Raw genomic sequence first — 12834 nt, 5'->3', positions numbered from 1 at the left:
GGAGAAGAGCTCAAAGATGCAGCGGTTGGGAAGGGGCACATCTTAGAGCCAGCAGGATCAGGGTCTGGCTTTGGGGCTGACAGAGCCCCTGGTCTCTGGACACTATTCCTACTGACAGAGACATTTCTGTCCTGCCAGCCACAGACAGTTTCCAGACAAAGTGGGTCTTTGGGAAGCCCCAGAAGACACTCACTAGCAGTGCCCACCCTCTGCTGCCTTGGGCCCCCATGGAGCCTAAGGATGCCTGCCCAGCACCCACAGGCAGGGAAAGAACAGGTAAAAGAGCTGAACAGGGAGATGTCTTGGACCCTTGGGCAGGACTTGGCACCAGCTCCTGCTAGTGGGTCCCCACAGCCTTCCAGCTCTTCCCCAGCAGGCTCCTCTGCTGCAGGCTGGGAGGTGTTTTTGGTAGTGGGATGGTGGGCTGGAACACCTATTGGAGCATCTATTTAATCCCTTTGGGTCATCTCTCATGGCTGTGTATAGTCTTCTCTGGGTGAAGAACTGGCTGGAAGGCCATGCCCAGAGGGTTGTGGTTAATGGAGTTAAGTCCAGTTGGTGTCCCTTTACAAGTGGCATCACCCAGGGGTTGGTACTGGGGCCTATCTTGTTTAATACCTTTATTAATGACCTAGATGATGGGATTGAGTGTACCCTCAGTAAGTTTGCAGACTATGGCCTGAGCAGCCATTCCTGCAGCCCCTGCCCATGCTGCCCACAACCCCCCAGCTGGTGGTGCTGCTCTGCAAAGCAAGGAGGCTGTGGTGCACAGGGCCGTGGGGACACTCTGCAGGGCCGTGCTAGCCAGGCTGGGGAGGCAGAGCCAGCTGGTGTGGGGCACTGCCACTGAGTGCCTCCCACACAAGTGGTTCCTTGGCCATGGATAGCCGGCACAGATAGCCAGACTTCTTCAGAGTCAGAGACTCATGGAATAGTCCGAGCTGGAAGGGACCCACAAGGATCATTGCATCCAATTTATTTCCAATGTCATTAGATGTTTTGGGGTGATTCACTGTATTCAATCTATGAAATTTCACCAGAGGTATAACAACCAATTCAACAGAGAGCTTTCTCTATGCTTGCTGTGTTCCCTGTTGTTGCAGAGCTCTGCTTTTCCTTTTCCCACCCAGATTTAGCACCTCAGGGTGGCTCCACCTGGGACGTGCCCGTGCTCTATGGGCTCCACGTGCTATTGACTCCCTGGCACACACTGTCCCTGCCGAGTGCTTGGGCTCTCCTGGCAGCTCCCTCTTTCCTCCTGAAAGAAGCCTGTCTGCCATCATCCCTCTCATCCACTGTGTACAGAGGCAGGTGAATTCACCATCTCTGTGGGTGCTGTCCAAGAACGGGGAACAATCACAGGTTCAGCCTGGCAATGCTGCACCCTGGCAATGCTGCTGTGGCAGGACCCTTCTCCCCTCCACCTCTGCAATCTGCCACATGCCCCTGAAGCTCCACCACAGGTCTACAAGGAAGGGTATCAGGCAAGTAATTCAATGCATGGTCCTTTCTTTTGTTAAAATACTCAGAAAGCCTGACCCACCATTTATACAAAAACTTGGAGTCACATGAGACAGATACATACAGTGTAGGAAGGTATGAACAATGGTATTTCTTTGTGGGAAACACTATGAGAAGTAAAGCAAAGTAAAAAAGGAAAAAAAAAATAAACAAACAGAAAGATTTCTGGGTATGTATACAGTTAACATTAAGAACACAGACAGTTTATTCCTTCTGAAAAATCTCCAGTCATCACTTTCCATACTACATCCTTGAGCTCCTGATTCCTCATGCTGTAGATGAGGGGGTTCACTGCTGGAGGCACCACCGAGTCCAGAACTGTCAGCAAAAGATTAAGGGAGGAAGAGGACATAGACGGGGGCTTCAGGTAGGCAAAAAAGGCAGTACTGAGAAACAGGGAGACCACAGCCAGGTGAGGGAGGCATGTGGAAAAGGCTTTGTGTCATCCTTTGTGTCATTCCCCTAGAAAGGGGCTTAGCTGCCTCCCCGTGCCTCACAGAATCCCACTGGAGTTGGGATTCCTCTTCCTTGGTTCAGGTGGGCACAAACCAGGCAGCTCTATGTAAGCTGCTTGTCTCAGCTTTCAGCACTTTGAATGGAGACAGAGGCCAAAAGGGAGCTGTTCAGAGGCAGACACCAGGTGATATTGGAGATGGCAGAGTGACATCTGAGTGACATTTGAAGTGCCAAATTCCTCTGGGCCATAAACAGAGATTTTATTATTGCATGTACAATATAATATAACTGTAGCCATTGCTCAATAGCAAAGAAATAAAAGAAATAAAAGGCATGCTGTGACCTAGTTGCCATCACTGGAACGTGGTGGGACCACTCCCATGACTGGAGTGCTGCAATGACTGGTTATGGGCTCTTCAGAAGAGACAGACAGAACAGAAGGGGTGGTGGTGTGGCTCTTTATATTAGGGAGTGTTTTGACATTGCAGAACTCGAATCTGGGAATGATAATATTGAGTCCCTATAGGTGAGGGTCAGAGGGAAGGCCAACAAGGCAGGCATCCTGGTGGGGATATCTTGTTGACCGCCAAACCAGGATGAGGAGACAGATGAGGCATTCTACAAGCAGACTTTGAGCTGGTCAGGACACTGGTTGGCAGAGTGCCTTGGGAGGCAGTTCTGAAGGACAGAGGAGTCCAGAAAGGTTGAGCACTCTTCAAGAAGGAAATCTTCAAGGCTCAGGAGCAGTCTGTCCATCCCCACTGTCGTGGTTTAACCCGGCCAGCAGCTAAACACCACGCAGCCGTTCGCTCACCCTCCCCCTCCCTCTCTGGGACGGGGGAGAGAAATGGAAAGTGAAGCCCGTGAGTTGAGATAAAGACAGTTCAATAAGACAGGAAAATAATGACAATAATAATAATAATAATAATAATAATAATAATAATAATAATAATAATAATAATAACAACAACAATAATAATAATAATAATAATAATAATACAATGGTGATAATAGCACTACTACTAATAATATGTACAAACAAGTGATGCACAATGCAATTGCTCACCACCCGCTGACCGATGCCCAGCCTAACCCCGAGTAGTCCTGCCCCCTCCACCCAGCTAGCCACCCCTATATATTGTTTAGCATGACGTCAGATGGTATTGAATACCCCTTTGGCTAGTTTGTGTCACCTGTCCTGGGTCTGTCCCCTCCCAGCTCTTACTGCACCCCCAGCCTGCCCGTTGGCAAGACAGAGCAAAAGGCTGAGATGTCCTTGGCTTGGTGTAAGCACTGCTCTGCAACAATTAAAACATCGGGGTGTTATCAGCACTCTTCTCATCCTAAGCCAAAACACAGCATTCCACCAGCTACTAGGAAGAAAATTCTGTTCTAACTGAAACCAGGACACCCATGTACCCAAAGATGAGCCAGCATGGAAGAAGACTGGCTTGGCTGAACAGAAAGTTGTGGCTAGAGCTTAGGAAGAAAAAGAGGGTTTAGGACCTTTGGAAAAGAGGGCAGGCCACTCAGGAGGACTATAAGGACCTTGTGAGGATCTCCAGGGACAAAATTAGAAAGGCCAAAGCTCATCTGGAGCTCACTCTCACTGCTGCTGTTAAAGATAACAGAAAATGTTTTTATAAATACAGAAACACAAAAAGGAGGACTAAGGAGAATCTCTATCCTTTACTGGATGTGGGGGGAAACTTAGTGACAAGAGATGAGGAAAAGGCTGAGTTGCTTAATGCCTTCTTTGCCTCAGTCTTTAGCGGCAAGACCAGTAGTTCTCGGGGTACCCATCCCCCTGATCTGGTGGAAGGGGATGGGGAGCAGAATGTGGCCCTCATAATCCATGAGGACATGGTTGGAGACCTGCTACAGCACTTAGATGTACACAAGTCAGTAGGGCTGGATGGGATCCACCTGAGGCATCCCACCCCTCATCCTCCTGTAGCGAGGTGGGCATTGGTCTATTCTCCAACATGCCCTTTTATAGGACAAGGGAGAATAGGCTAAAGTTGTGCCAGAGGAGGTTTAGGTTGGATATTGGCAAAAACTTCTTTAGAACGAAGGGAAGAGGAGCCTGGCCAGGAGAGATGTGAGATCTGGGGGAGGAAAGAGGAGCTTGGATAGCAGAAGCTAACTATTTTGAAGAGGTAAGAATATTCAGGTAATGTTGATCCCACCATAAAGCTGACTTGAAGCAGTCATGTGAGGCCATTACCCTATTTTAACCTCTTACATTAATACCTAAATCTAAATGCCACTCCACACCCTGACAGTAATCCACCACTCTAATTTTTGACCATGATATCCCTTGAAGCCAAAATTAGTCCATAACCCCTTTCCATTACCTTTCCTCTCTTGCTCATCCTCATCCCTGCCCTTAACAATACCATTGAAATGCTCTATTTATCCCTAGTCTTCTTGCCCATCTAAACAAAACCCTCAAAGAGCTTGCCCATACCCTAACCACAGACCTGACACCACAAGCAGAACACCAAACCCTCCCACTAAACATCTGCTTAATCTCTCACCCAGAAAGGTTTGCCATAGTCCCTAATGCCATAAATGAATAAGTATCATCCAAAGCCTATCTTCCTGTGCATTAACCTTCTCACCTTTAACCCTTTTCCTAACCCTAAACATAGGTTCTTGTTCCCTTGGGGCAGGGCAGGAACCGTGAGATTGCTGTGCAGTCACATGGCATTCAAAGATGAATGTGAGGGGCCATGGATTTGATCAGCTTGTAGGCCACAAGGAGGAGATGTGTGGGAATGCTCTGATGAGCTCAGCTCTATCTCAGGATCTCCCAAACCAGCAGGAGGAATTGGCCTGTGAAAGGGACTGTGAGGTCAGTTCTGTCTCTGCAGTTGATAGGGCAGCAGCAGGAACGTGTCACAGAAAGGGACTGTGAGGTCACTTCTGTCTGAAGCAGCTGACAGGTCACACTTCTACCTGGGATCTGTACTTTTCAGCTGACATCTGCCAGTGGTCCTGGTAGACCAGCAGAAGACACTGGGTTGGCATGCTGACTGTGGGATCCCCTCTGCCTACATTCCCAGGAGGACCCAGACAGAAAAAGTCTCAGATATGGGTTGTCCTGTCTCTTCTTCTTGAGTCCATGACTGGACAGCAGGGAGCACAAGGCTTGGGTGTGTCTGCAGAAAAGTCTGTAAGGTCAGCAGCCAGACCATGGCTTGGAAGATCCTGGTGAGGTGACTTCTGTCTGGTTAGTTGACAGGCCACAAGAAGGCCGTTGGGTTGGGATGCCTACTTTAGGATTGGTTTCCACCCTGATGGAGCTTTCTTTGGTAGTAGGAAAGAGCAGGAGAGAAAAACCTGCCAGAAAGTGCACCTTGGAAGGTTGGCACTGGCCATGAAGAAGACAAAATGTCCCTCAAAGAGTTGTGCTGTGGTGCTAGAGGTCACCCAAAGAGTGTCTTTGATCAGACCATGGGTTTGTGTTTGAAGGAACGGCTGGTGAGGGTTGACGAGACATTGGTGAAACCACGGAAATGCCAGCATGAGAACAAGGTGAAGAACAGAGATGGGTGTCTGCAGATTTGAAGGAAATAGGGCAAAGTGTGGGGCAGCATAGGAAAGTCTGGAGAGGACAAAGAGGTGGGCACTGGCAAGAAGAGAAGGCCACAGCAGCCCTGACTTTTTTGTCCCCTTGGATAGAGCTTCTGAGGAGATGAAATACCATCATTGCAAGGGGGCTCATTGTTTTCTTGAGACCCTGTGCAGAGGCAGGAAGGTGTCATACCATTGTTCTTCTTATGGCATCACACTGCCCACCACACCCCACAAACCCCCAGAAACAGACCAGAGCCAGACACGGGAGTGCAGGACATTCCCTTCCAGTGGCTGGAGTCAGGACCTGGCCCTTTTACTTCAGCACAACAAACCCAGACTTTTCTCAGCACAGTGCTTTGCCTATCTGTAATCATGGCCTCCAATTATCTGCCCTAATGAGTCCCTGAGGAGAATCTTTTGGTAACGGCCCTCAGTGGGACCCATTAATACTCCAAGTCACTTCAACTTTTCCTTCTGACTTTACTTGCTCAAGCAATTGCATCATTCTCCTCTCAGTACTTGAGTTTCACAGACTGAGCACCAAAATCCACCATGGAACTCATTACAGTGCAGAAACTCCTAAGCAGACATATGTCTTCCATAGTGTTATCCAAGTCTTCAAGACTTGGAGAACTAATTGGAGAGATTTCATGGTGTAGTTAAGGAGGAAGATTTCAAAAAACACCTAATAAACATCTCTTCTAATTTTAAAGGATGATTTTTGTTGCATTTCAGTTTTGAGCACCTTTCTTCAATTGATATTAATCCAGGGCTTCTCCTGTGAAAAAAAGGTGGAAAAGCAGACACTTGAGGTTTGACAGTGCATAGACAACCTTGCTCCTCACAACCCCAACCCTGACACTTCTCTCACTGCCCACCTGGCTCTTGCATCCCTTTCCCTTACACCAGACATCTGCACTGAAGTCTGCAGCTGGCTGTTACAGCCCCCTTGCACCAGCTCCCACCTGCTTTCCTTAGAGACCTCGCTGCACACAGGCACAGAAGGGTTTTTCCTTATTTTAAAACAATCAACAGGAAAACATGCAGCAATTTTCCAAACAGCATTGCAAGCTCCTCATCTTGTATGTCTCCAGTCAGGCTTACCTCACTGGTTTTAAAATTAAGTAAATTTAGTGTTTTATACTAATTAATAGGAAAGTATGGGTATTAAGATTACTATTATTCCATAAGATTTTAATTCAATGATAAATGATGAGGAGCTTGCTACAGAAACAATTAGACAGACTGCTAATCGATGGGCAAGCTTGAACTCAATGAAGCTCAAAGCAGAAACTGGGTCAGTGAGAGAAATCTGAATGATCAAAGAGTAAGGGGAGGAAGAAGCAGGAGAACCATGGGAAGTGCATAGGTCATGACAGGCATCTGGAAAGGGGACATTCAATATAGATAGTTTATTCAAGATGGGTGGAAGTGCCTGGAAGATGAGACAGTACACCATGATGGACAAAGAGATGACAATGCAAGTACAAGTGACCTTCAGTATTTCTTCTCCTGTGATGAATAGAGATCCTGAAAATTTACCTGAAGAAGGATGTAGATCACTGCTGAAGGAAGTGTCTTTTTGTGCCATCACCAATGCAGATTACAAAAATACTTCCTCACATCATGGTAATATGTCCCACTCCATCTTTACCATCCTGTGGGTCAAGGTAGAGGGAGCTGTCAGCCAAGGGACATATTTGGGTGACAAAGAGGGGACCCAGCAGAGACAAGGAGTCCAGGCAGTGGGGTGGGGGAGGCCAGGAGAAGCAGCCCAAGGGGTGGTGCTGCTTGTGAGGACACGTTTGTGGCAGCAGCCTGAGTGGACAGCAGCTCTGTGGAGGCGAGGGGAGTCCAGGGAGCACATGCCAAGAGTGCTTCTGCCAGCAGAGACAAGGCCGGGGCTGAGGCCAAGGGGAGAGGCAGGCCCAGGGCAGGGGGCTGCAGGGGCCATGCTGAGTTCCCTGCCCCTGCAGCAGCCGCACTGGCCCTCAGCAGATGTGCTGGCCGGCACACAATGGGAGGTCCTGTTGTGCATCAGAGAGCCACAAAGAGGACACTGGAGAGGGCTGGGGTGATGTGGTTGTCACTGTCCCATGAAAGGGCTGTCTGGGGGTCCCCTCTGCTACAGCTACCGCATGGAGCATGGCAGGAGGAGGGCACGCAGGGCGTGTGACCACACTGCAGAGCCTGACCCTGGACTCTCCATGACTGCCTTGCAGGTCCTGGCAGGCTGCGGTGAGGGGACGAGTGAGGGCCCTGGGCCCTCTTCCTGCTCTGCCCAGGCCAGCAAGGGCCCAGAACGGCCTCCTCTCCCCTGCCCCTGCAGCTTTGGGCTCCCTTCATGCAAGCCCTGGCTCTGCAGCACCAAGCCCTGCTGGGAGCGCTCCCCTAAATGCTGCCACCACTCCCTCATGCTGCTGTTGCCCTGTGCCAGGCACTGCCCAGCCCAGCCCAGCACCTGCCCACCTCTCCCTATTTCGATGCCCTCTCCGCAGCCCAGTGCAGCCCAGTCCTGCCCATCCCAGCCCAACAGCCCAGGCTGGGCTGGCCCCAGGGCAGTGCCCACCACAGGCTGCTGCAGGGCTCTGGGCATGGCCACCACAGCTGCAGCCTCTCACAAGGCACCACAGCTGCTGGGACAAAGGTGGCTCTGGGCCTCCCCAGCAACCCCAGGGCTGGGGCTCTTAGTTGCCCAGTTAAGTTGCCCCCTTAATTAATTGTCAGAGAGCATTGTATTAATCATAGAAAGGAATTTATTGAGTAAGCCATAGCAAGCAAAACAGCCTTGGGCGGCCAGGGATTCTCGGCTCTGACAACGGCGCGCACCTCACCCCCGCCAGGGTCCCTTTTTATATCTTGGTTATTCCGGGATTACGCAGCACATCCTGGTATGTTCTGCGACTGCGCACACTGTTGCTAGGGGGTCATCTCTGTCCCTCTGGTGGTCGTGAAAATGAAGGCCGTAGTCTTCCTCAGCGTTGTGGTTCAACTTCTTTTTTTATTTGGTCATGTTGGCCCAGCATGAGACAGGAAGGCAGGATGTTGAGACACTAGTTTAACAACTTATCAGGAGATGGTTACATGATGGTTACAACAGTGTCTTTGAACAAAAGAGGCAACTGAGATGCAGAAAGAGAGAAGGGGAGGGGGTTCTATTTTTTTGTTACATTGAGCAAAAGAATTTTCATAGTGTCTAGCCAAGCATTATACAGCTTCTTACTTCAGCAGGGAGCTTTTGCAACTCACGCTCCTCAAACAGAACTCCTTGTTTTTATAATCTAAAAGACAATGAACAAGCATTTATGGTGTATTACAATGGGCACCCCCTGCCTTTCTGCTCACGTGTATCTAGCAAATCACTGAGGCTGTCCATGTCCCGTCGTCCTCATGGAGCGGTCACTCCCGTCCTGGCCTGATCGTGTCACCTTCCTGCTTACTGTGGACAGTGGTGGCTATTGGTTGTGGCAAACTTACCTGTCCTAGAGAGCATTGACAGCTCTTATTCCAACTGACTTCTTAAGGTGAGAGCAGCCAGGATTGTGCTGTGGTCTGGTCCAATCGCCGTTTGATTCTGGCTGAAAGAAGCACCAAATGGAGCAGCATCCCTCTGTCAACACGGGCAGCCCCAGTCACTGTGCCCGAGGGTCTCCAGCAACTCACCAAGGCCGTCCTTGTCCCATCATCCTCATGGAGCACTCACTGCCCTCCTGGCCCGAGCGTGTCACCGTCCTGCTTGCTGATAGAGGCTGGTGGGTGTGGGTTGGGGAGATCTTACCTGTCCTGGAGAGCATTGGCAGCTCTTCCGTGCAGCTGAGTGCTTGAGGGCAGAGAGGCCAGGATTGTGCCGTTTCTGGCTGAAAAAGGAAAAGCACCAAACAGAGCAGCATCCCCCTGTAACCATGGGCAGCGCTTGCCTGAGTGCCCAAGGGTCTCCAGCGACTCACCGAGGCTGTCCCTGTCCCGTCATCCTCATGCAGCGGTCACTCCCATCCTGACCCAATCGTGTCACCGTCCTGCTTGCAGTTAGAGCCTGGTGGGTGTGGGTTGGGGTAATCTTGCCTGTCCTGGAGAGCGTTGGCAGCTCTTCCTCCCAGAAGTCTTCTCAAGGGGAGAGAGGCCAGGATTGTGCCGTGGTCTCATCCCATTGCTGTGTGTGTCTGGCTTTAATAACAGACAGAGCAAACGGAGCAGCACCCCTGTGTGACCACAGGATGACCCTGCCTCTGTGCCTGAGCTTCTTGAGCATCTCACCAAGTCTGACCACCTCCCATCATCCTGTTGGAGTGCTCACTGCCATCCTGGACCAATTGAATCACCTTCCTGTTTGCTGTGGCCTTGGTGAGTGTGGTTTGGGGTGATCTTACCACTCCAAAGAGCATTGGAAGTTCTTCCTTCCAGCTGAGTTTTCAAGGGGAGAGTGGTCAGGAGTGTGCTGTGGTTTGGTCCCATCGTTGTGTGAATCTGGCTGCAAAAGGAGAAGCACCAAACGGAACAGCATCCCTCTGTGAGCACGGGCAGCCCCTACTTCTGTGCCTGAGGGTCTCCAGTGACTCACCAAGGCTGTCATTGTTCGGTCATCCTCATGCAGCGACCACTCCCATCCTACCCCGATCATGTAACCTTCCTCCTTGCTGTTAGAATCTGGTGGGTGTGGATTGGGGCAATCTTACCTGTCCTGGAGAGTGTTGGCAGCTCTTCCTTACAGCTGACTTCTCAAGGGGAGAGCGGCCAGAATTGTGCTGTGGTCTGGTTCCATTGCTGTGCATTTCAGGCTGAAACAGAAGCACCAAGAGACAGAGCAGCATCTGTCTGTGAACATGGGCAGCCCCTGCCTCTGTGCCTGAGGGTCTCCAGCTACTCATCGAGACTGTCCGTGTCCTGTCGTCCTCATGGAGCGCTCACTCCCGTCCTAGCCTGATTGTGTCACCTTCCTGCTTCCTGTGGACAGTGGTGGGTGTGGGTTGGGGCAATCTTACCTGTCATGGAGAGCGTTGGCAGCTCTGATTCCAGCTGATTTCTCAAGGGGAGAGTGGCCAGGAGTGTGCTGCGGTTTGTTGTCATCGCTGTGTGATTCTGGCTGTATGTAAAATAGAAGCACCAAATGGAGCAGCATCCCTCTGTGAGTATGGACATCCCCTGCCTCTCTGCCCGAGGGTCTCCAGCTACTCACTGAAGCTGTCAATTTTCCGTCATCCTGATGGAACGGTCACTCCCGTCCTACCCCGATCATGTCACTGTCCTGCTTGCTAATGGAACCTGGTGGGTGTGGGTTGGGGCATTCTTACCTGTCATGGAGAGCGTTGGGAGCTCTTCCTTACAGCTGACTTCTCAAGGGGAGAGCGGCCAGGATTATACCGTTGTCTGATTCCATCGCTGTGCGTTTCTGGCTGAAAGAGAAGCACCACGAGACAGAGCAGCATCCCTCTGTTAACATGGGCAGCCCCTGCCTCTGTGCCCGAGGGTCTCTAGCAACTCACCAAAGCTGTCCCTGTCCCATTGTCCTCATGGAGCGGTCACTGCCCTCCTGGCCCAAGCGTGTCACCTTCCTGCTTGCTGTTAGTGCCTGGTGGGTGTGGGTTGGGGAGATCTTACCTGTCCTGGAGAGCGCTGGAACTTCCTTCCACCTGACTTCTCAATGGGAGAGAGGCCAGGATTGTGCCGTGGGCTCATCCAATTGTTGTGTGTGTCTGGCTTTAATAACAGACAGAACACACGGAGCAGCATCCCTCTGTGACCACAGGCAGACCCTGCCTCTGTGCCCGAGGGTCTACCAGGACTCACCGAGGCTGTCCCTGTCCCATCGTCCTGATGGAGCAGTCACTGCTGTCCTACCCTGATCATGTAACCGTCCTGCTTGCAGTTAGAGCCTTGCGGGTGTGGGTTGGGGCGATCCTACCTGTCCTGGAAAGCGTTGGCAGCTCTTCCTTCCAGTTCAGTGGTCGAGGGCAGAGAGGCTAGGAGTTTGCTGTGGTCTGGTCTAATCGCTGTGTGTATCTGACTGAAAGAGACAAAGCACAAAACAAAGCAGCACCTCCCTCTGACCATGGGCAGCCCCTGCTTCTCTGCTCAAGAGTATCAAGCAACTCGCCGATACTGTCATTGTTCCGTCATCCTGATGCAGCGATCACTCCCGTCCTGCCCCCATTCTGTCAGCTTCCTGCTTGCTGTGGACCACTGGGGGTGTAGGTTGGGGCGATCTTACCTGTCCTGGAGAACATTGGCAGCTCTTCCTTCCAGCTGCTTTCTCAAGGGGAGAGTGGCCAGGAGTGTGCTGTGGTTTGGTCTCATCGCTGTGTGATTCTGGCTGCAAAAGGAGAATCACCAAACAGAGCAGCACCTCCCTGAGACACAAGGCTGCCCCTACTTCTTTGCCTGAGGGTCTCCAGCTACTCACCGTGGCTTTCCGTGTTCCATCGTCTCCATGGAGCAGTCACTGCTGTCCTAGTCTGATCGTTTCACCTTCCTGATTTCTGTGGACAGTGGTGGATGAGGTTTGGGGTGATGTTACTTGTCCTGGAGAGTGCTGGATGTTCCTTCCAGATGTCTTCTCAAAAGGATAGTCGCCAGGATTGTGCCGTCGTCTGCTCCCCATCGCTGTGTGAGTCTGGATTTAATAAGAGAAAGAAAAAACAGAGCAGCATCCCCGTGTGATCAGGGGCTGACCCTGCCTCTGTGCCCGATGGACTCGAGCATCTCACCATGTCAATCCATCTCCCATCATTCTGATGGAGCGGTCACTCCCATCCTGGCCCAAGCGTGTCACTGTCCTGCTTGCAATGAGACCATTGTTGGGTGTGGTTTGGGGCTAAATTACCTGTCCTGGAGATTGTTGACACCTTTTCCAGCTGATTTCTCAATGCGAGAGAGTCCAGGAGTGTGCCATGGCTTCATTCCAGCACTGTCAGTGTCTCCAGCTGTAATAGAGGAGGCGACAAACCGAGCAGCCACCCCCTCTCAGCACTGGAAGCTATTCCTTCCTCCTTGCACGAGGCTCTCCCAGCCTCACACCAAGGCTGTCCATCTCCCATCTTCCTGATGTCCAGGAGATGTTCGTTGTAGCTTAAATGTGTCACATTCCCACTTAGCGTGGTGAAGCCGTGGTGGGGAATGGTTTTGGGCTGTCTTAACCGTCCTGTAGAGCGTTGGCATCTTTTCTGGCTGAGTTCCCAAAGCGAGAGAGGCCAACAATGGTCCGGTCTCATCACTAGGTGTGTTTCTGTCTGAAAGAGGAAAAGCACCAAACAGAGCAGCTTCCCCTCTGTAACCATGGGC

This window comes from Netta rufina (assembly GCF_964035555.1).
Source record: "Netta rufina genome assembly, chromosome: 18".
NCBI classification, from domain to species: Eukaryota; Metazoa; Chordata; class Aves; order Anseriformes; family Anatidae; genus Netta; species Netta rufina.
This window is presented reverse-complemented; position numbering follows the sequence as displayed.